This window comes from Macaca nemestrina, chromosome 4, assembly GCF_043159975.1.
Source record: "Macaca nemestrina isolate mMacNem1 chromosome 4, mMacNem.hap1, whole genome shotgun sequence".
Lineage (NCBI taxonomy): Eukaryota > Metazoa > Chordata > Mammalia > Primates > Cercopithecidae > Macaca > Macaca nemestrina.
Window position 1 is genome coordinate 130,557,813 of NC_092128.1, and position 23,515 is coordinate 130,581,327.

The following is a 23,515-nucleotide window of genomic DNA, read 5'->3' on the forward strand; positions in this document are numbered from 1 at the left end:
CCCACCCCGAGAAGAATGGCTGCAGACCTGGCCCAGCGGGCAGGAGGTCTGTGTCCTCAGTCAACGTGACAGCGCTTCCCACTCCTCCATCCAGGCCGTGCTGTCTTCACGTTTCCAATCATGCGGCCTCCTCTCCAATTCCCAAGCCCAACCCACAGACAGCGATCTGGGGTCTACATGAGGTTTGTCAGCAGCTCTGACCCGCTGCTTCCCGCCAGCCCCGCGGCTGGTTCTGTAAAGCTGATACCCCCTGGTGGGGAGGCTCGGGGCAGGGCTCTGGCTGCAAGCATGGGGTCCCAGAACCTCCTGGCTCTGTCACCTCTGCTGGGTGGAAAACCAACCCAGGATTGAACCAGCAGATGGGTGCCTGATTCCTTATTATCAGAGCTCCGCCCACTGGCAAGTCTCTCTCCGGACCTCAGTTTCCCCTTCCATTAAACGAGGGGCTTGGGGGATACCAAGGAGGGGTAACTGCTTAGTGAGGATGGGAGGTTTCTTCTGGGGAGATGAACACATTTTGAAACTAGATGGTGTGAGTGGTTGCACAGGAATCTGAATGCACAAATGCCACCACATTAATCGCGTTGAAATAGTTAATTGCATGCGATGTGAAAGTCACCTCATTTAAAGTGTTTAAAAGAGGGGCCTGGGAGAGTGCAGTGTACGTGAGAATCATGTGGGACACCCACAGTCTCTGAACCTCGGTTTCCTTGCCGTAAACTGGCAAAGAGACCGTGTGAGCTGTGTTCCCTGGGGCCATGAGATTCCAAGAAGGAAAACCTGGGATTCCTGGGACTGGGATGAGGGCCGGGGGCCGGAAGGGGAGGGGCATGTAGGGAGGGCTGGGGGGCAGCCCAGATAAGGCTTTCAATACAGGGTAGCAGCGTCTACACAGGCAGAGATCCCAGCGTCTCACTTCCCGCAGGGCTGACCAGTGGCCAGAGGTGGGACTGGCCAGGCTCGGCCCAACCAAGTCTGGGAGCAGAGGACACTGAGTGAGGGATCCCAGGGGCCACCCTCACTGGCCTGTGGCTCTCCTGACACCACAAGAGAGGTCCAGGAGCTGACCTGGGGTCCTAATGGGGGACACCTTCCTGGCTGCAGGCTGGCAGGGTGGTGTGGTGGTCAGTGTACTGGGCTCTGTGTCTCCGCCCCTACCTGCTGTGTGACGGTGGACCAGACACCTAACCTCTCTGTGCCTCTATTTCTTCAATGGCGAACAGGGACACTAGCAGCCCCCACACCTGATCACAGTGGCCTGAAGGTTAAAGGCAACAGTGGCACGAGACCTAGAGCAAAAGCTCTGAGCAGGGAGAGCAGGGAGCTGCCCAGGGAGTTCCACCACCATCTCCCGTCTGGCCGCCGAGGAAACCGAGGCTCATGGTGACCTGGCCCAGGTCTGTTAGACTCAGGGTCCTTCTCATCCCCAAGATCAGAGGGCTGCCACCAGGGAAGGAGCTGGCCCCTCGACACAGCCCAGGAAGAACACAGAGAAGGATGCCCTGGGGACTTCGGTATGTTATTGCAAAAAAAAATTTATTGCTATTTGAACTCTGCTTTCATGCCTCCATTTCCCAGAAAATGAGCCACGGGAGACACCAGGAGAGGCAGGAGATCATCCTCCTTGCACAAAACCCGCTCCCTCGGATGCTGTCCTCAGCGAGGGTGGCTGGGGGCCAACCAGGGGGCCCACCGGCAGAGTGGCAGAGGAGGTGGGTTGACCCTGCGGACGTTGAGTTCTGTGGCGAAGGTCCTGGCATTCTGGTAGAAGAAGAGCGACTTCTTGCGGTCCAGGAGGAAGTTGTGGGAGATGGTGGCCGGCCGCGTGTAGATCTTCAGCTGTGCCTTCTTGTTGCCCAGGTCCACGGCAGCTGCCAGTGCCAGCTGGTAGTACCTGACTGCATCAAACGGGTCCTGAAGGGGATAGGTCATGGTCAGCAAAAGGGGGACTCGGAGCCCGTCTTCCCAGAGGCCGTTCCTGTCTCCAGGTCATTCCACATGTCCAGCCAATGCTGGCTCACCCCATGAGCCCCGAAGCCTGTGACACTGCTGTGGTGTCAGCTGCAGGAGGTGGGGATGACCCTGACACCCCTGGAAGCCTTCCTGAGTGTCCCTACGCCCCACTCACCCCAAGCCTCCTGCCCCAGTGCCACCCTCTCTGCAGGCAGTGGCTGCTTTCCCCATGGGCTGAGGTCAGGGCAGATCCTGCCTGCTCTGAGAGTTCCATGCAGGACCCTTGGCTCCAAGCCACAGCAGGGGCACAGCGTTGAGTGACCCAGGCTCCCCTCTGGCCCCTGTCCATGCTGACCATTTCCAGGCCCTCCACGGGACAGGCCAGGTACAAAACCATCTCACAGGTGTCCTCTCTGGCAATGTTCCCTGAAATACTGACGGAGTGTGACTCCCCAGACATCCACTCCCATTTTCAATGCATCTTTGGCTCAAACTCACCATCCCTGGGTTGGGATGCTGTCTCCCAGACCTCCTCCTTGACCCTCCCATCCCCCACCCGGCTTCTCCCCAGGCACCTCCTCCACATGGGGGTCACCCAAGGGACCTCTCTAAGACCCATGCCTGGCCTGTTCCTCTTTACCATCTCAAGATGGCTCCCAGGGCCAATGAGAAAGTCCAAGATGCAGCAGTCCATTCCCTCACTGCCCCACCCCACACACGGAGCAGGGGCGTGTGAAGGCCCCGAGTCACCGCCACTGCTCATCCAATGGCCCCCGCCCAGCCGAACACTGGACTCTGTGCTGGGTGCATGGCGGAGCCTAATGTCCTCGCTCCCAGTCTGAGGGACCTGGGAGCGAACACTGACCACACAGGGTGGCCCGGGCTGTGGCAGAGGGAAGCCCAGGAGGCCCCAGACTCAGCCGGGGTGGGCAGCAAGGGCTTCCTGAAGGGGTGGGGGCTTCCCAACTAAACAGGAAGGAGCCAGCCAAAGCATATGTCTCTGCGTGTGTCTGTGCATGTGCCTGTGCGTGTTTGTGTGCCTGTGTGTGCATGTCCCTGTGTGTGTGCGTGTGCCTGTGTCTGTGTGTGCATTTCCCTGTGTGCATGCCTGTGCCTGTGTGTGCGTGTGCCTGTGCTTGTGTGAATTTCCCTGTGCATTTCCATGTGCCTATAGTGTGTGCAGCAGCTAGTGAGTGGCAGGCTGAGCCAGTAAACATCTAATCCACCCTATTCCAGGGCTCACTCTCAAGTGTAGACTAAAGGGGACCCCATTTTAGAGGCAATTGGCAAAGATGCCCATTTACCCCTGCTTCTCTGCCTTCTCAGCCTTCCAGGCTCCATCCAGCCCGGCTTTTTCTCCCACTCCTCTGGGCCCTGGGTCCAGAGTCTCCTATACAAGGAGGAGGGTGTAGCCTTGGAAAGACAGCCGCCCTTGGGGAATTCCAAGGGGGCCTCCCTGTGGGAAGCTGGCCCGCGCTGACAGCATAGTCACGATGAGGCCCAGAGGGCTGTGCATGGGAAGGAGGTGAAGGAGGGCTGTGCATGGGAAGGAGGACTGTGCATAGGAAGGAGGGCTGTGCATGGGAAGGAGGTGAAGGAGGGCTGTGCATGGGAAGGAGGTGAAGGAGGGCTGTGCATGGGAAGGAGGGCTGTGCATGGGAAGGAGGTGAAGGAGGGCTCTGCATGGGAAGGAGGTGAAGGAGGCCTCTGCCACTCGACCCCAACCGTGGACTTTGGCCTCTCAGGTACTACTTGGCCCTTTCCTTTCTCCTGGACAGGCGGAGTGGGCGGCAGGCTTGACCAAGAGAGATAAAGGCCTCTTCTGGGAGGCCCGTCCCCCTGGGTCCCAGGCAAGCCCCTGGGCAGTGAGCAGCGTCCCTCTGGGCCTGACACTTGGCACCTCCCTGTCTGGCTGGGACTTGGGAGGCCACGGGGACCACTTCTCACCACCAGGTGTCACCAGCACTGGGCTGAGGCCTCCCGGGCAGCCCCAGGCCTGCGGTGGGGAATACGGGGCAGGGTCTTAGGGCTGCCCCACCTCCTCATGTTGTTCTAAGGCCCACAAGATCTTGGCCCCTGGACTGGAGCGCCCTGGCCCCTCAGCCCATAAGGAGCACTGACGCGACGCCAGTGCGATGCTGAGGAGGGGTCGCGCCTGCTGGGCAGAGGGGTGGAGACACCCCAGGTCTGAGTCTGCCAGTCCCAGCTCTCCACCCCTGCAGGGCTGGGGGCAGAGGGAGCACAGCACCTCCCCTCGAGACACACCCGACCCAGCAAGGCCTCAGCCTGGCTGGCAGGAGCCCCACCCCACTGCCCCTGCCCTGAGCTGGGGTTTCCCTGTCTGTGAACCCAATGGTAAGACACTGGTCCCACCCCACCCTTCCTGGGTGGTGTGAAGATTCAAGGTGTCTCGGGACTCCAGGAAGGAGTTGCTCAGTGCAGGCTGGCACCCTGGGCAGGCTTCCTAGAGGAGGTGCCAGGATTTGGGTTGGATCTTGCAACGTGGATTCAATGTGAGGATGATGCCGTCCTCCGAAATGTCCTTCTCCCGACCTGTTTTCTTTGTTAAATGCAACTTGACACTTGACTGTCAAGTCTCAGTTTTGCTGTCACCTCCTCCAGGAGGGCCCCCCTGACTACAATCCCCCTTCTTTACCCAGAGGCCACCGTTGCCCACTCATGTGTCAGCCTCCCTGGCTGAGACTGAGTTCTTGAGGGTGGGGCCTGGCCAGCTTGGGAGCTAGGTTGTATCTGCTAACCTTGCCAGCTCCTCCAGCTGGGTGCAGGGCTCCAGGGAGGCCACTGGGTCATTCCTAAGGAAGGCTGGAACCCAGGCCTCTGGGGTGTGGGTGGAAATCCAACTCCAAGGGGGCCGGGAACACCCCGAGCCCTGCCCCTCCCACCCACCTTCAGGTCGTAGAAGATGATGTCACCGAGCACCAGGTACACCTTCACGTAGTAGAGGGTCTCCTCGTTGAACTCCAGCGGCGAGTGGCAGAGCTACAGGGCCTTGAGGTAGAAGTGCTCCGCCAGCTTGCCATGGCCCAGCCGGTGGTGCAGGGCAGCTAGCCGGTGGTAGGCCATGTGCTCGTTCAGCTGGTCCCCTGGGGTGCAGGCCAAAGGGGCAGGTGTGAGGATGTGGCTCCCTGGGGCAGGGAGGACACAGGCCCCTCAGGAGCAGGTATGTAGATCCCAGGCAGCACACCTGGCTTGCCTCCAGGCACCTGTGGTCACCTGGGCAGCTCTGGCCAGTCCCTTCCAGGTTCCCAGACTCACTTTCCCATCTGCAAAGCAGAACTAATAAGGCCTGCCCCTGTCTACTGTGAGGCTTATGGCAAAGTCGGACTTGGATGGCCCAGCTCTGTACCTACACATAGCCACCTGCCTTTGCTCACTGGGTTTAACCAGGGGAGCCCAAAAGCCATGCTGTCCAGGTGCTCCCAGACACCCCGGCTCCAGGCAACCCACAGATGTGACATCCGACTCCTCCTGGGTGTGGCACGATCACAGCCCCCTACCTTGGGGAGTCAGCTGCACACCTACTGTGTACTGGGCTACGGGGCACAAGGCACTGGGGCATGTGGCCTGCCTAGGGTTCCCTGTCTCTGGAGGGGGATAGACGACCCTGGCACAGCACCAGGGGATGCCTGGCCTTAAGGGGCAGACTGCTCGAAGGGGAACTGGGATTTTATCAGCCAGAGAGCCGTGTGGTTGATGAGGGTGGGAAGGGCACAAGAGAAAGGGAATGTGTCACTCAGCCTGGCACATACAGGGACCAACGAGATGCCTGGCATGTCTGGAAGGCAGAGGGCACACTGGGCGGCCCTTGTGGTCAGCAGCGGGAACAGGCAGAGGAAGCAGAGCTCAGTCAGGCAGGGAGCTCTGCACTGCGTGAGAGACCTCGGGCTGTGCCCCACAGCCGGACGGGGAAGCCAGCTGGGCAGATCTGCCTGCCTGGACAGGAGACCAGGAAAATCCAGCAGCTGTTTCAGCTCCTGGCCTGCAGACCTGGAGGCTGGGCTCTGGCAAAGTGTGGGTCCTGGCAGGGTGGGGCTCAGGGGACTTACCCAGAGTGATGCTGAGTGCTAGGGCCATGTAGGCAAACTCCAAGCCCTCCTGGGACTCCTCCAGCGTGGCCAGGAGTGACACCAGCTTGTTGCACAGCTGTAGCTGCAGCTCCGCCTTGTGGTTGTCCGTAGTCACTGCCAGGGGCAGGGCCTGGTCCTACCACACAGGCAGGTGGGGTCAGGTTTCCCGCAGCACCCACCTTGCCCAGCGCCCTCCTCAGAGCTCAAACATGTACTTGGAGCTTCCCACGCCCCAGCTACCCCTGCACCTCAACACAGCTCTGTACTCTGGGATAACACACAGTTCAGACACCCAAGTTGGGGGCTGAAGAGTCACCTGAGGCCCATCCAGCTACACCCAACAGCCTCAGACCAGCCTCTCCCACCTGGGCACCGGGAGTCTGACTGGGGGGAGCCAGCACTCCTCTCTGCTCTAAAAACACCACATTTATCTGTGCCCAGGGCTGAGCCACACCGTGAGCTCAGAGGAAGGGAGAAGCCGTCCCACTTCGGGGTGCATGCAGACCTGGGCCTCCCACTGATGCTGTGTGTCCTTTGACATGTCCCTGTGCCTCTCTGAGCCTCAGTTTCCTCATCTGGAAGATGGGGACAGGACTTCCCACTCATGGTTGCTTGAGGTCATCAGGTAGATGGGTAGAGCCATTGTCACGTCCAGGCCCCGAGCGTTTGTCCCGGGCAGGGGCATGGTCAATATTCCTGGTGAGACCACTTGGAAACTAATCATGTATATGGGTGGCCCTGCCTCCAGGTGGGAGGCCTCTACCCTGCCACACCTGTACCTCAGCCTCCAGGTGCCCCACTGAGGCCCACCCACATCAGCCCACAGGCCAGCTCACCCGGTAGAAGGACATGCCTTCCTCCCGCTCCCAGGCCCCATTGAAGAAGATGTCTCCAGCTGCCTCAAACAGCTCCAGCCCCAGGTTGGGGTCGCCTGTGTACAGGTCCACATTCTGTGCCACCTGAAAGGAGACAGAAGTTCCCTCAAGACCCACACCTAGCGAGGTGGCCACGCGCACCTTTGCCAGCCTCCTTCCTCTCACACACTACAGGTACACTTGAGTATTTTTCAGACCCTGCGCATGAGGGCTGCCCCCACCACTGGCATGAGGACAATGAACTGATGCACCTGAGTGCCAGGAGGTGACAGAGCAGCTGCAGCCCAGGAGCCCGACACCTGTGAATCCTACCACCAGGGCTAGCCCTAGCCCACTCCCCCTGCACTCAAAACAGTCTCCGTGGCCCCCAGATTGCTGGGAGCCCAGCCCCTGGCTCCTTTCTGCGTTGCCACATCCCTGCCACATCAGCAGTGTTTGTGGGTGGGCCTTGTCCCCTCTTGGCCATGAGCTCTTGATCCCTCTCCTCAGCTCAAGGAGGTATACAGCAGGTACTCAATAATGAAAGCTTCACCAGGCTCGTGGGCTTCACAATTTGTTCCAGATCACACTGTGTTTGGGAAAGCCTCTGAAAACAGCCGCTATGATAGATTCATTTTGTAAGGAGATTTGCCACGTGTCGCTTGGAGCAAGCTCTTCTGTGTGTTAACTGAGTGGTCACATTATTTGAGCATGTGCTGTATACCAGCAGGTGCTGGGCACTGTGAGGGGCCGCGCCTCTGCCCTCAGGGAGAAGATGCTGGCCACTGGGGGAGGATGTGAGGGAACCAGTTGGAGGGAGGGAAAAGGCACACAACAGGTGCTCAGCAGTGGCTGAGGAATGAGTGGATGGATGGATGGATGGATGAATGGATGAGGAGATGTAGACACATGGATGGATGGATGGGCGTGTGGCTAGATTAATGCCTGGATGGATGGATGGATGGATGGATGGATGGATGGATGGATGGAATGATGTGTGTATGTCTGTACGTATGTATGGGTGGGTAGATAATGTATGGATGGGTGGAGGGTAGATGATGTATGTACATGTGGATGGATAGATGGTGGATAGACGAATGTATGGGTAAACAAATGGAGAGATAGATGAATGGAGGGATGGATTAATAGATTGATGGGTGGATGGATGGATGATGGATGGATGGACGAACGGTGAATGGATGGATGGGAGAAAGGATGGATGATGGAAGGATGGATGGATGATGGAAGGATGAATGAATGGATGGGTGGATTGATGATGGATGGATGGAAGGATGAACAGGTGGATGGATGGATGATGGAAGCATGGATGGATGATGGAAGCATGGAGAGATGATGGATGGATGGATGGATGAATGGATAAATAGATATGTGGATGTATGATGGATGCATGGAAGGATGAACAGGTGAATGGATGGATGTTGGAAGGATGAATGGACAGATGGATGAAACAACAGGTGAATGGATGGATAGACGGGTGAATGGATGGATAAAAGGATGGATGAATGATGGATGGATGAATGGACGGATGAATGGACAGATGGATGGATGATAGATGGATGGATGGATGATGGATGGATGGATGGATGGATGGATTATGGATGGATGGATTATGGATGGATGGAAGGATGAACAGATGAATGGATGGATGATGGAAGGATGGAAGGATGGATGGATGAATGGATAAATAGATAGATGGATGAATGATGGATGCATGGAAGGATGAACAGGAGGTGAGTAGATGGTTGATGGAAGGATGGATGGATGATGGATGGATATATGGACGAATGGATAAGTGGATGAATGGATAAATGGATGGATGGATGAATGATGGATGGATGAATGGTGGATGGATGAATCGTGGATGGATGGAAGGATGAACAGGTGAATGGATGGTTGATGGAAGGATGAATGGACGGATGGATGGATGAACAGGTGAATGGATGGATGATAAATGGATGAAGGATGGATGATAAAAGGATGGATGGATGAATGGACAAATGGATGGATGATGGCTGGATGGATGATGGATGGATGGAAGGAAGAACGGATGAATGGATGGATGATGGAAGGATGGATGATGGAAAGATGGATGGATGATGGAAGGATGGCTGGATGAATGGACGAACAGGTGGATGGATGGTGGCTGAATGAATGGATGATAAAGGAATGAATGAATGATGAATGGACGAATGGATGGATGGATGGATGGATGGACAGGTGAATGGAAGGATGAACAGGTGAATGGATGCATGATAGAAGGATGGATGGATGGATGGATGGATGGATGGATGGAAGGATGAGCAGGCGAGTGGATGAATGATGGAAGGATGGATGGATGATGGATGGATGGAAGAATGAACAGGTGAATGGATGATGGAAGGATAGAAGAATGGATGGAGGGATGGATGAACAGGTGAATGGACGGATGGATGATAAAAGGATGGATGATGAATGAATGGATGGATGGATGAACAGGTGAATGGATGGATCATGGATGGATGGAAGATGGTTGGATGGATTATGGAAAGATGGATGGAAGGATGGATGGAAGGATGGATGGATGATGGATGGATGGATGATGGATGGATGGAAGAATGAACAGGTGAATGGATGATGGAAGGATGGAAGAATGGATGGAGGGATGGATGAACAGGTGAATGGATGGATGGATGATAAAAGGATGGATGATGAATGAATGGATGGATGGATGAACAGGTGAATGGATGGATCATGGATGGATGGAAGATAGTTGGATGGATTATGGAAAGATAGATGGAAGGATGGATGGAAGGATGGACGGATGATGGATGGATGGATGATGGATGGATGGAAGAATGAACAGGTGAATGGATGATGGAAGGATGGAAGAATGGATGGAGGGATGGATGAACAGGTGAATGGATGGATGGATGATAAAAGGATGGATGATGAATGAATGGATGGATGGATGAACAGGTGAATGGATGGATCATGGATGGATGGAAGATAGTTGGATGGATTATGGAAAGATAGATGGAAGGATGGATGGATGATGGATGGATGGATGATGGATGGATGGAAGAATGAACAGGTGAATGGATGATGGAAGGATGGAAGAATGGATGGAGGGATGGATGAACAGGTGAATGGATGGATGGATGATAAAAGGATGGATGATGAATGAATGGATGGATGGATGAACAGGTGAATGGATGGATCATGGATGGATGGAAGATGGTTGGATGGATAATGTAAAGATGGATGGAAGGATGGATGGAAGGACGGATGGAAGGACGGATGGATGGATGGAAGGATGGATGGATGGACGGACAAGGAGGTGAATGGATGGACGAAGAGGTGAACAGAAGAATGATGGATGGATGGATGGACAGAAGGATGAACAGTTGGATGGAAGATGGAAAGTTAGACGGAAGGATGGATGGACGGACGAACAGGTGAATGGATGGACGAACAGGTGAATGGATGGATGGACAGGCGAATGAATGGATGACAAAAGGATGGATGGATGATAGATGGATGGATGGATGCGTGGAAAGATGAACAGGTGAATGGATGGATGATGGGAGGATGAAAGGATGGATGGATGGATGATGGATGGATGGATGGATGGAAGGACACACAGGTGTATGGGAAGATGATGGAAGAATGGATGGATGGATGGATGATGGATTGATGGATAGAAGGATGAGCAGGTAAACAGATAGATGATGGAAGGATGAATGGATGGGTGGATGGACAGGTGAATGGATGGATAGACGGGTGAATAGATGGATGATAAAAGGATGGATGAATGATGGATGGATGCATGGATGATGGATGGATGGATGATGGATGGATGGATGGATGGAAGGATGAACAGGTAAACAGATGATGGAAGGATGAATGGATGGGTGGATGGACAGAGAGTGAACAGCACAGGGGTCCTCCTGCATCCCTTGTCACTCACCTGGATGTACAGGTCCACCAGCTCGCTCTGCCGCAGGATGTAATAGATCTTCCTGCTTGTAGCCAGGCATGTGCCTCCTTCTCTTTCCTCTGGAGGTCAATGAAAATCCCCAGACTTCGTTTGCTGTAGTCCAGAGCGGATTTGTAGGCCCTGGAATCAGACACAGGTGTCAGAACAAGGGCTCTCATCCTCCTGGAACCAGTCTGCCTCCTCCCGTGGGTCTGGTGACAGATGAATCTGGCATGTGGGGACTGGGAAAGGCCCTCTCGTGTGTGCAGTGTTCTGCTCTTCCCAGGCTTCTGGGAGGGCCAGGGTGAACTCACACGGCATGGAAAAATGAAGGACATCGTCTGAGGGAATCAAGCATCATGCTGCCCTGTGGCAAGAGGAGTGTGCTAGTCCATCTCCCCTGCCTCCCAGACATGGCCTGTGTCTTCTCCAGATGCACCAGGAGCCGTTAGTGTTCAGAGGCTATCTAGGCCGATGGTTCTCAAGGTGTGCAGGCATCACAGTCACTCAGAGGCCTGACTGTAGAGCTTGCTGGCCCTGCCCCCAGAGCTCCCGGCTCCACAGGCCTGGGGCAGGCCCTAGAACTCCCACTTGCCACAAGCTCCTAGGTGACATGGATGCTGCTCTACTGGTCGAGGGACTACACTTTGAGAAGCATGGCTCTAGCCCACTGGCCCATTTTCCTTCTGTGAACCTGAGGCCAAGACTGGAGCCAGTCTCCCGGGTCCCCATGGAATCTTGATCCTTCCCTGCTCTCTCAGTAAGTCCAACACTCGAGGGGGTGTGACTGCAGCAATGTCACTGGGCCCTGTGGGTGGGGTGGCCAGGGCCATGGTTACCCCACCAGGTCAGGATGCTTGAGGGAAGCTGAGTAGGCCACATATGGGACGTGAGACCCTGAAACCCTGCCTCAGGGAAGCAGGTGACACAACTGGCTCTGTCTTCTGTGGAAGAGAAGCCACAGGTGGCTGCTGTGGTCACACTTAAGGGGACAGATGAAGACCAGGAATGAAGATTCGGGGCAGGCAGAGGTCAGATGACAAAAGTCACTATAGTAGGAAGAACAGCCCAGAGTGCACGTACTGCCTCTGCTGGGGTTGAGATGACCTTTGACCCAACAAGGGAGGCTCAAGCTGGGACTCACGGGCCAGCAGCAGCCCTGGGACGACCCCAGGCCCACCAGCTCAGAGCATCTGATGCCAAGGAACCAAATGATCAAAAGGAGAGGGGCTGCTGGCGCCCTGGGCCAGCTTCCCTGTGCCCCTCTCCCTGCCCTGCCCGCCCCCACCTCTACCACTGCAAAGCCAGCCCTTACCACTCCGTGCCCAGGGACAGGTAGAGCTGACTGATGGTCTCCAGGAGCTGCCCCTCCAGCACCTTGTCAGACACCTTGCGGGCCAGGGAGAGCTGGAGCTCGTGGTAGATGACACACTGGGCCTCGCTGGGCATGACGGCGCTGTAGAAGTAGCACAGCCACTGGATGGCCGGCAGCTGGCCTGGGCAGAAGACAAAATGGAAGACGTTAGTCTCCCAGCATCGAAGCGAGGCTGGCTGTGCTCAGAGGCCCCTGCTTGCCTCTTTCACACCTCTGTGAGCCTGGGCCCCATAGGCGGGGAGCCTGAGCGCAGACAGGCCATGCACCCGTGCCAGGGCAGATGCCGAGCACACCGTGACATGGGCACACCTTGGTGCAGATGCTCATGGTACAGGCAGGCCTTCTTTACAATTCCCAGGGCCGAAGTCCTGGCCAGGCTCGGCCCCTGCACCAGGCCATCTATTTCTGCTTCACAAAGCCCCTCTGGCCAGGACCAGGGCCGCCTTCAGCCTGAGCTGATGAGGCCAGGGGCACAAGTAGCCCCTGTCGCAGATGGAACCCTGAGAGCAAAGCCAAGCGTCATGTCTGCCACACATGGCATCATGTTGGGGGAATGGGGTTCAAAGTCGGCCCCTGGTCTTCCCACACATGCTTCTCTCATGCAACCAGGCTCCTCCCAAAGCCAGGGCACTGGGAACGGTGGAAAGCTTCTGATTCTCTAGCGTCAGAAACATTCCGGAGATTAACACCGGAAACCAGGTATGCCGAATGGACATCTGTCACACACACCCCCCAACAACAGCTGAATACACAGTCCTCTCGAGCACCCATGGGACATTCCCCATGACGGACCATGTGCCAGGCCACAAAATGAGCCTCAGTGAATGGAGAAGGACTGAGACCAAAGCAGAGGTGTTCTTCAGCTGTACTGGCACGAACACTCGAAATCTACAGTGAAGGAAATGTGGGAAATTCAAAAATATGTGAAAATTACACACTCCTAAACAACCAGTGAGTCAAAGAGACCATCCGGGAAACCGAAAACTAATTTGGGAAGAATGTAAACAAATGCATAGCCCGGGCCACCGCGGTGGCTCACGCCTCTCATCCCAGCACTGTGGGAGGCCGAGGTGGGAGGATCGCTTGAGTCCAGGAGTTTGAGATCAGCCTGGGAAACATGGTGAAATCCTGTCTCTATAAAAAAAAAAAAAAAAAAAAAAAAAAAATTCAAAAATTAGCCAGGTGGGTTGGTGCACATCTGTAATTCCAGCTACTCGGGAGGCTGAGGCATGAGAATGGCTTGAACCTGGGTAGAAGTTGCAGTGGGCCAAGATTGCACCACTGCACCCCAGCCTGGTCAATAGAGCAAAACTCTGCCTTAAAAATATATATATATAGCAGTGTATCAAAAATTCCAAGATGCAGCTAAGGCAGCGCTGAAAGGGAAATTTATAACTGTAAATGTCTACATTCAAAGAAAGAAGAAAAATCTCAAATCAAAAACCTAACCTTCCACCTTGAGAAACTAGAAAAAGAACTAAACACAAAGTGAATAAAAGGAAGAAAATAATAAACGTGAGAGTGGAAATGGGAAGTAAAAATACAGAGAATGGAAAAACAAAAGAGATAATCAACAGAACCAAAAGTGGATTTTTTGAAAATAATAACAAAACTGACAAATCTTTCACCAGACTGACCAAGAAAAGAAAGATGGGACACAAATGACTAAAATCAGAGACTGAGCACCATGGCTCAGGCCTGTCATCCCAGCACTTTGTGAGGCCGAGTTGGAAGGTTCGCTGAGGTCAGCATTCAAAACCAGCCTGGGGAAACATGATGAGACCCCATCTCTAATAAAAATGAATAAATAAAAAATTAAAAACCCAAGTTTCTAAAATCAGAAATGAAAGAGGAAACATTATTGCCAACCTGACAGAAATAAAAAGATTCCATGAAAACACTACAAACAATTGTACACCAAGAAATCAGACCATCTACACACAACAGCCAAACTCCTAGAAGGACACAAACTACCGAAAATGACTCAAAAATGACCCCAAGTAAGCATGTGGGGTATCAACCCCACCCTCGGTCTCCTCGACCGTTCAGCTCAGGTTGGGGAGACAGGGAAGCATGATTCCCGTTCCCTGGCCTGCATTTCCAAGTCTGAATCCCCCAGCACACCGGGGAGGGCCTCGTAGGAGGAGGTGCCACAGGCTGTTGTGCCAGGAGCCACCGGAGGCTGCAGTGGGGGCTGGGGCGCTGGGTTCCTGGAGGGTCTCCTTCCAGTCAGAGAATGCCCCTGGGGAAGAAGCCTGGGTCTGAAACCCCCAACCCTCCTTAGGCAGATGTGTGGGACCGGGGCCCCTTCACACGGTCCTTTCCAAAATCTCATCCCTCCTAGGGCCAGGAATGGGTGCCAGGCCTCTGCTGGGAAATGGGCAGGTTTGGTCACAGCCCCTGGGGCTCTGGTCCAGGCCACAGGAGGCACCTCTGAGTGGTCTCACTATGCCATGACAAAGCGCTGCAAGGCAGAGGGGACTCAACAGTATCCCTTGTCTCAGCCATTTCCCTGGACTCAACTTCCTCATCTATCCTCTGCGGCCTAGATTTCGGACAGCCCTGCCCACCTGCTGTCCGTTCACTGCTCAGTCTGCAGTGACTGTTCGATAGCACCCCATGGCTCCCCAGTGCTCTTGGGGAAAAGGCCAAGCCACAGCCTGAGGCCCCAGGCCCTGCTTAGCTCTCCAGAAGAGCTTCTCACCATCCAGCACCTAACCCACCCACTCCCAACTCTGCACCTCCCTGCATAAGCCCTGCTCACTCACCCCTGCTCACACCCCACTCATCCCTGCTCACACTCCCGCTCACTCACCCCCTCACTCACTCCTGCTCACACCCCAGTCATCCCCGCTCACACTCCCGCTCACTCACCCCCGCTCACTCACCCCTACTCATCCCCGCTCACACTCCCGTTCACTCACCCCCATCACACCCCGCTCACACCCCACTCATCCCCGCTCACACTCCCGCTCACTCACCCTCGCTCACACCCCACTCATCCCCGCTCACACTCCCACTCACTCACGCCCATCACACCTCCACTTACTCACCACCACTCACACCCCACTCATCCCCGCTCACTCACCCCCACTCGCTCACCCCTGGGCCTTCACACAGGCTACACCTCCAGCCCCTCCACCACCACCAGCCCCTCATCCACCACCTATTACTTGACTAAATCCTCTCAACCCTCTGGTCCCAGACTAAAGAGGCTTCCCTAACCCGGGGCCAAGTGCTGCCCCGCCATCACGCCACTCACCCTTTTGTCGCTTCTGTGGCCTGAAGCTCACATTCCCACGCTCAGTCTCTGCCACCTGAGGACCCCACAAGCCCCATTTGTGGGTGGGGCCTGGCACACTCTGCACAACAAGCTGCTTTTGCATGAAATGCTCTGTGGCTTTGGGCAATCACCCGCCCCGTGTCCTCTGTGAAGTGGGATGACAGGTGCGCAGGCTGCCGAGATACCAAGCAGATAACAAGGCACAAGAACTGGTGTTCAGGGCCTGGCTCATGGAGGGGCCCCAAGTCCCAGCGTAGCAGAGCCTGCCTTGATCCCAGGGTTATGTCTAGGGATTCCCAGCACGCAGGACTTTCAATGCTCAAGGCAGGATGGTCCCTGGGCAAACCAGGAAGAGCTGGCTGCCTCAGTAGGGCACAGAGGGCCTGACCCTGCATGGGAACCGCCTGTCTCCAGGGCGCTTGCCAACATCTCCTACTGGCCATGACTCAGCACTTTCGATGGTGGAAAAACCACCACTTGTTTCCGAATCACAAACCCCAGGTGTGCCCTGACCCATGTGGCCCCAGAAGGCTCACAAGAGGAACTGGGGCACTCACTCTCCACGTGGTCCATCTCCACGGTGACCAGAAGAGCCCACTCGTAGTAGCACTTGCCCTGCTGGGCTGGGCCCTGGCGGGTGCAGAGGTGGCCCAGCTACAGGTGTACGTGGGTGAAGTCCCGGCCACACTCCCTGCAGGGAAGCCCCGAGAACAGCCGCACAGCCCCCAGGAGGTAGTGCTGGGCCAGCCTGCTGGCACTCACATGCAGACACAGGGTCCCGAAGTTGGCCAGCACCACTGCCTGGTTCCTCCGCTGGCCCAGGTCCCAAGCCGCCTGTAAGGTGTAGTAGTAGCCCTCGGCTGCCTGCCTCGTCAGGCCCGTCCTCTTCAGAGCCACGGCCACCATGTTGGCAATCACACCCTCCTGGTCCTCGCTGGCCACCACTGCATCCTGGACAGACTGCAGGAAGTTCAGGGCCACCGGGCTCTGTCCATGAAGCACGTGCAGCCAGGCCAGGGCCACCAGGCAGTCCATGATGGCACAGACTCCGGCAACAGCACTGGCTTCCACAGCCTGCGTCATGAAGGTGACAGCTGGGCCGTGGTAGCCACGGTGGCTGTACGGCTGGGCCAGGCTGGCGTGAAGAAGGCCGCGCAGCGCCTGGCCTGTGTCCGGGGTTAGGGAGGCCAGCGCTCGCCTGAGGTAGTGGGAAGTCTGGGTGGGGTGGCTGTGGGGCTGGAGGGCGTTCTGGAGCACCAGGTTCACGCTTCTCAGCGAGCCGGCCAGTGAGTCCTGTGTCCTCATTGAGGCCACCTTGACACAGCTCAGCACCAGGTGGGGCAGGCACTTGCAGCCAGGAGTAGGAGCCAGGAGTAGATGTCAGCCAGGAGTAGGGAGCAGTCTGAGAGCCACGCAGCCTCTGGGGCTCCTGAGTCCCTGTGCAAAAGCAGCAGCCGCTCCAGGAAGGGCAGGGCCTCCTCAGGCTGCTTGAGGTGCACATGCTGCCTGGCCAACTGGAAGCAGGCCCGGGCCTCGGCCTGCAGGCTCTGGCCACCCACCGCCTGCTGCGGCGCCAGCTGCAGGAGCTATTCCTCCACCTCGGTGTGCAGATGTGGCCGGGCGTCCCCAGAAGCAGAGTCATGGCTTTGGGAACCACCTGTGTACACTTCTCCGTTCTGCTTCCGGTAAATGCTGGCCAGGTTGGCGTACACAGCCACCACCAGGAGCAGGTCCCCAAAGCTGCCCTCCAGGGACCCCAGTGCTTCCTCCAAGTACACCCGGGCCTGGGACAGCTTGAGCCTCCTGCTGCACAGCCGCCCCAGGAGGAAGCAGAGTCTGGCCAGGGCCATCAAGAGGCCAGCTTTCTTGGCTGCCCCTCGGGCCTGTGCCAGGCACCCAGTCAGCTCCTCCTTGTCGCTAAAGCTGCAGAACATGCTGCTCAGCCATAGCAGTGCCAAGTTGTACAGGCCACGGAAGCTGGCCTTGTACCTGAGGGCGTTCAGGAACAGCAGCAGTGAGCTCAGGGCCTCTGAGTCCTCCCAGTCATCCTCAGATTCCAAGAAGAAGGAGGGCTCCTCGGGGTCCTGCAAGCTCACGTTGCTGGATGCTGCACAGAAATCCCAGGACGCTGGCTCCTGGGGACAGCCTGGCCAGGTCTTGCATTGTTCCAGAACATTCTTCACCTTCGGCAAGGTGTCCTGTGGCTCCAGGCCCAGGCAAGGTGGAGGTATTTCTGCAAGTCACAAAAACACCTAGACAAATTAGAGTCCAGCAGTGAGTCCTTTGTCCACTGGGGGCAGGGTCCCCACATCCCCACCCTCTGTGTCTCTGGCGCAGCTTGCCATGAGCCCTTGAGAATTATGTGCAATGCAAACCCGGGCCTGGAGCACGTAGAAACTCCGGCACTATGGGGACAGAGAGAATACTCGGGCCCGTGGCCCGACTCTCCTACAAAATCACCCTCCTGTCCTGCTTTGTCACCCACCTGACAGCATGGATTTAGGAGACTATGTCAGCTCAGTGATCCCTCAGAGCATTCTACCTTCCACTCAAACATTTCAGAAAAAAAAAAATTATATCCACAGAGAGAGAAAAAGAAAGTAAAAATGGGGTGAAATGTTTGGGGAATCTGAGGGAAGACCATACGGGAATTCTCTGTACTATTTTTGCAACTGTTCTATAAGTCTGGATTATTTAGAATTCAAGAGTTAAACAAAGAAAAAAAAAAAACAACACTATCTCCCTTTGTGAATCCATCCTGTCTTTCCCCTGGCAACTTAAGGACGCTCTCAACTAACACATCTGTTTTTTCATAAACACTAAAAGAACCGTTGCCTAGTTTTGACTTTCTGTGCTTGGCAGAAGTGTGTGTGTGTGTGTGTGTGTGTGTGTGTGTGTATTTCATATATATGTGTGTGTGTATATATGTATGTGTGTGTGTTGTGTATATATAGAGAGGGAGAGATATATACGTGTGTATATATATAAATCTATATTGTATATTTACTATGGTAATATGTATATCTGTGTGTGTGTGTGTACATATATTACATACCCCATAGCCTGTCCTTAACCAGTTCTAAACTTAGTGGGAAAAATACATACCTAAGCAGAGAATTTCAAAATAATATGATGAATGTTTTGATACAGGGATGTGTTGCTATGGAACACGCTGCTAAGACACAAAACCTCCTAGATGGGGCAATGAATGAACGAAGTTTTGCACCTGTAGTCACCCCCTCTGATATCCCCACAAATGTTTATAGTTATATGCATTTGCTTCCCCCAGGGCCCCCGATTCATAAGGGTTAGTCCTAGAGCCTAGCAAGTTCCTACTACAGCTGGAACACATATGCCATTCAAGAAACAGTGGCGGAGTGAATGACGAGTTAAGAACCATTTGTCAGCCAGTGCTCAGTAACACAACATGCACTGGTATGCAAATTATATTTTTGTTGAAAGCAAGGGCAGGATCACAAATTATCTTTCCAGAGAAAGCAAACCTCAAAAGCTTCTTTACCCTACTAAAGCACATTATAAGAAGCTCCCCTTATATAAAAGAAAACCTCCTCGTTCATTATCAATGGCATGTAAACCAATAAGCCTTCACCTCTGATGACATCTCTTCCGTCACCAGGGCTAGATAAAGGAGGTTCCGGAAACCCTGGTAGTTGTGAAGGCGGCTCCCAGCTCTGACACTCTTGAACCCTGCAGGCGCGGAGGTCACACAGCAGAACAACCGAGGGAAGCATCATCAGGCTTCGAATATGTTTGAACCAGAGACGGCAAATAGGCTTCAACCAGCTGAAGACACCAGAGATTCATGGTGGCCACCTGAGGGGTTTTGCTCTTAAAAAACAAAAATTAAACATAAAACTAAAAAATTAAGAAAGGAAGGGGTCAAGAATCCATCAGGTCTGACTGAGATGCGTATCAGTGACTAACACCCCGTAAGGCAAAAGTGCTCCGGTGCGCTTTGGGTTCTTTTCAGCAGTATTCAAAGGCGTGTGCTTCCCTAAGACTAAGCCACGGAATACCCCCAGCAACACTGCCAGGAGAAACGTCTCCCATGGATTTGGCTAGAAATACAGTTGTCTTTAACAAATTAACACTGAATAAATCCTGACTTATTAGAGCCTGCGAGAATGACCTTCTCAATGATAACAGTTATCACTACAATCTCCAAACATCTGCGATCCTGCAAGGAGGAACTGTGACAGCGCAGGTCACATGTCCAGAATGCTTCCCAGACTGCCTGTTACAGAATAAAAGAAATGAAACCCCCCCTAAGAATGTCTTCTCTCACATTTAGCCAGTTGTTCCTTTGTGTGCATCTCTGTGCTAAAATGGCCATTCTTCCCCACAGCCTGAAGTCATATGCTACAATAAATGAGACTCACATGAAACCAGAAACGTGCAGATGCGAGGAAACCAACACAAATGAAATGGGCTGGAGAGTGTGGCCAGGAGGATGGTACTTCCCAGGAAGCAATTACTTCATCTCTGCCCATGAAGCAGGCAGCTGTCACTGTCCCCCAGGCCCACACCAGCCACTCGAAGTACGTTCTAACCAAACTACCTCCAACAATCAACATCAATACACCACACAATTGGCTTCTGAAAGGACACCTTGCAACCAACAAGAAACTGTTAGCAGAACTTTGAAAACCTGTGCAACTAAAAACCTTGGAAAGGGATAAACACTGCCACATTTTGACTCAAATACTGTTACGGGGTGGCACCGCAATAATTCACTGAAACAAAAGAATGAATGAGGAATACTTTTATATAGGAATCAGAGGAAGCATGACTAATCATTTAAAGAAATAGGTAAAGAAACTGCTAGGTTCAAATGCTACCGTGAGACACTGTCAGGGCCTTAGGCAAATTCACTTCTCTTGGTCCTGTTTCTAGGTTCATCAAAAACCAGCTTTGGACTAGGGAATCTGTTGCTTCCCAAACCTTCCTTCTGTGATTCCAGCCCAGATTTTAGGACTGCTCTCCCACTTGGTATATGAAAGCCCTTTCTATGTATAATAGCAAGAGTACATTTCTGTGTTGAATGCGGTTTGGGACCTACTGAAAGGAATGAGGCACATCCCCCATATATCTCCCAACTTCCTGAGCCCAGCACACATTCCTCCATATTTCTTTCAAACTTCAGAAAAACATCACCTGGGAGATCTCCGATAAGGAATGCTAAATGTATAATGTTAACCAATTGTAATGCTGTAACCAAGAGAATTACCTTGTTCCCTGTAACTTTACATATCCTGTTTACATCGGGCTATAAAAAGCAAGCACTCGCATTGTTCGAGGCCCTCTTGTATGCTGTGGAATGGAGGGACCAAGTTCGAACTTGTAGTAAAGATCCTTGCCGCTTCGCTTTGACTCTGGACTCTGGTGGTCTTCTTTGGGGAACAAACGGTCTGGGCATAACACTACTCTATGAGGCAGAATATCACCATGGAACTTTAAGCATAACGACAAGGCGCACTCTAGATAAGAATAACACATAAGATGTGGCCATACACCTGTGCGTGCCTGGCAGGGAGATGGAGAAGTCTCACTTAATGAAGCCGCGGTGCCCGTTGCACCTGAACATCCTCAGTCCACGTCAAGTTCACAATGTCCTTCTGACATCAAACCACATGTATCCCATACTTTTCCATACTTTCTACCCAAGATTAAAATATGCAGAGCACCGTGATAAAGACGCCTCCATCCCCAGCATGTTGGCTCTCGTTCTGTAGAATTACGTACTTGAGGTACAAAATGATCACCAGGCTGCAGCTGCAAGCAAGACTGGGCTCCGTGGGGACAGCCACTCCTGTCGCCACAGTCTGATGCAGCTGCAGAGAAGCTGTGGCTGAGGCCATTCACTTTGTGAGAGAACCACACAGGAGGGAAAAGGTAGGGAAGGTCGGGAAGAAGGCAATGTCAGGCCTCTGAGCCCAATCCAAGCCACCGCATCCCCTGTGACTTGCACGTATACACCCAGATGGCCTGAAGTAACTGAAGAATCACAAAAGAAGTGCAAATGCCCTGTCCCACCTTAACTGATGACATTCTACCACAAAAGAAGTGAAAATGTCCGGTCCTTGCCTTAAGGGATGGTATTATCTTGTGAAATTCCTTTTCCTGGCTCATCCTGGCTCAAAAAGCTCCCCCACTGAGCACTTTGTGACCCCCACTCCTGCCCGCCAGAGCCAGAGAACAACCCCCCTTTGACTGTAATTTTCCTTTACCTACCCAAACCCTATAAAATGGCCCCACCCTTATCTCCCTTCCCTGACTCTCTTTTGGGACTCAGCCCGCCTGCACCCAGGTGATTAAAAAGCTTTATTGCTCACACAAAGCCTATTTGGTGGTCTCTTCACATGGAGGCGCATGACAGGCAGGTGCAGAGCCAGGGAAGGACCTGTGATGAGAACAGAAAGGAATGCGCCTCCCTGTATGCACACTCGGATTTTATGACAATGTGGGCATGGGGCTGAACAGGATGCCTGAGAACATGCCTCCAAGTTCTTTTGCTGATTTTCTAAATATTGGTGTAAAATCTGAACTCAGACAAATTTCTTTTTAAATCGTTTCAATCAACATCTTTGGTGCTCAGCATCATGTCTACATGATCATCTAGAAAACCAACTTCTGTTCTAAGGCTCACATCTTCCTATTAAGTCCCAGGGATTTTACAAGGGAATGCACCTCTCATTCGCATCAAGAACACACACAACTACCATTAAAGAAATGCTTAATTTGCTTACATAATTTTTTAAACACCCAGATTTGAAATACAATAGAGAAGACAACTTTTTGATAGCTCTGCTTTCCAACTGCGAACTGCGGGTCGAGAAAATAACCTGCCATGATTTCTAACCAGTCAACAACCTGTCTTCCCTGGCTGCAGTAGGAGCAATCTTTCTGAGCTCAGGATGAAAAAGAACCCAGCTGTTCAGGGGACAGATAGTCATCAGTTCTCAGCGGGCTTCCTGGGTCCCAAATCCCCATGTGATACGTGGAAGTAAAAAGCTATCAATGACCAAGCATCTGAACTCTTATCCCACCTCGACATCTGCTTCTCCTGCCATGTAAATTTAAAATTAATAAGCCTGCTATTAGAGAACAGAGTTGGTACTGCATCTGTCTTCCTAAAATTATGGATAATTACCAGCCCACAATAGCTTCTAATCAGATTTGAGTAGTCCCTTAGATAGGAAGCTAAAGTGCATCAGCCCTAAACTGAGAAGAAAACAGAAACTGGAATGTTCTAGATTTGATTTTCTCCCCCTTGTTCTAAAGTTGCTCTTCCCGAATCTCCTTCTACTGTCTTGTTTATAAAATGTATGAGAAACAGGGAAATTGAAAGACATGATAGAAATGGCCACTTTTTCTAGGTACAAACTCTGTGAACATTATTTTCAGCTGCTGGGCTTTTTCTCCACAAACTGTGAGCCTGGAGGACATTTTCCCCCTCGTGGTTACACATTCAGAGTCAGGGAAAGTGGCTTTAGCAGTAAAGAGGGGAGTGCACTGAGAAGTGACCGGACATTGAGAAGGGCAGACAGGGACTCTACCTCGGTGGCCTGCAGCACTCCTGGGCCTCAGCCTTTACTTTTCTATCTGTACAAGGGATCTAAAGGCCCGTGATTCTAGGCCATCACAGCTCTTCATACACACACACACAAACATCACATGCCTATGTGAAAAGCTGTGACACTTGGCTGATTTCCTGAAGAAGTTATCTTGTATCATTTCTACTCATGTACTCCACCTCCTTCCAGACAAGTATCTGAGGATGATGGGCTATCCCACAGCCATGTGTGTAACCTCTGCTGCTTACGATCCCTGTTCACATAGCATTTTCCAAAAGCATATGGTGTGAAGTGACAGAAGAAAGAAGAATAAGGTTCTTTCAGCCCATTCATTCATTCATTCATTCAACAAATATTGACTGACTATTGACTATTGACAAATATTGACTGA

At 53.1% G+C, this 23,515-nt stretch overlaps 1 pseudogene; it reads right to left on the reverse strand.

Moving 5' to 3' along the window:
* Nucleotides 1-1,517: 1,517 nt before the first annotated feature.
* LOC139362916 (SH3 domain and tetratricopeptide repeat-containing protein 1-like) lies at nucleotides 1,518-21,873 on the reverse strand (annotated as a pseudogene).
* Between the last annotated feature and the right edge of the window lie 1,642 nt (nucleotides 21,874-23,515).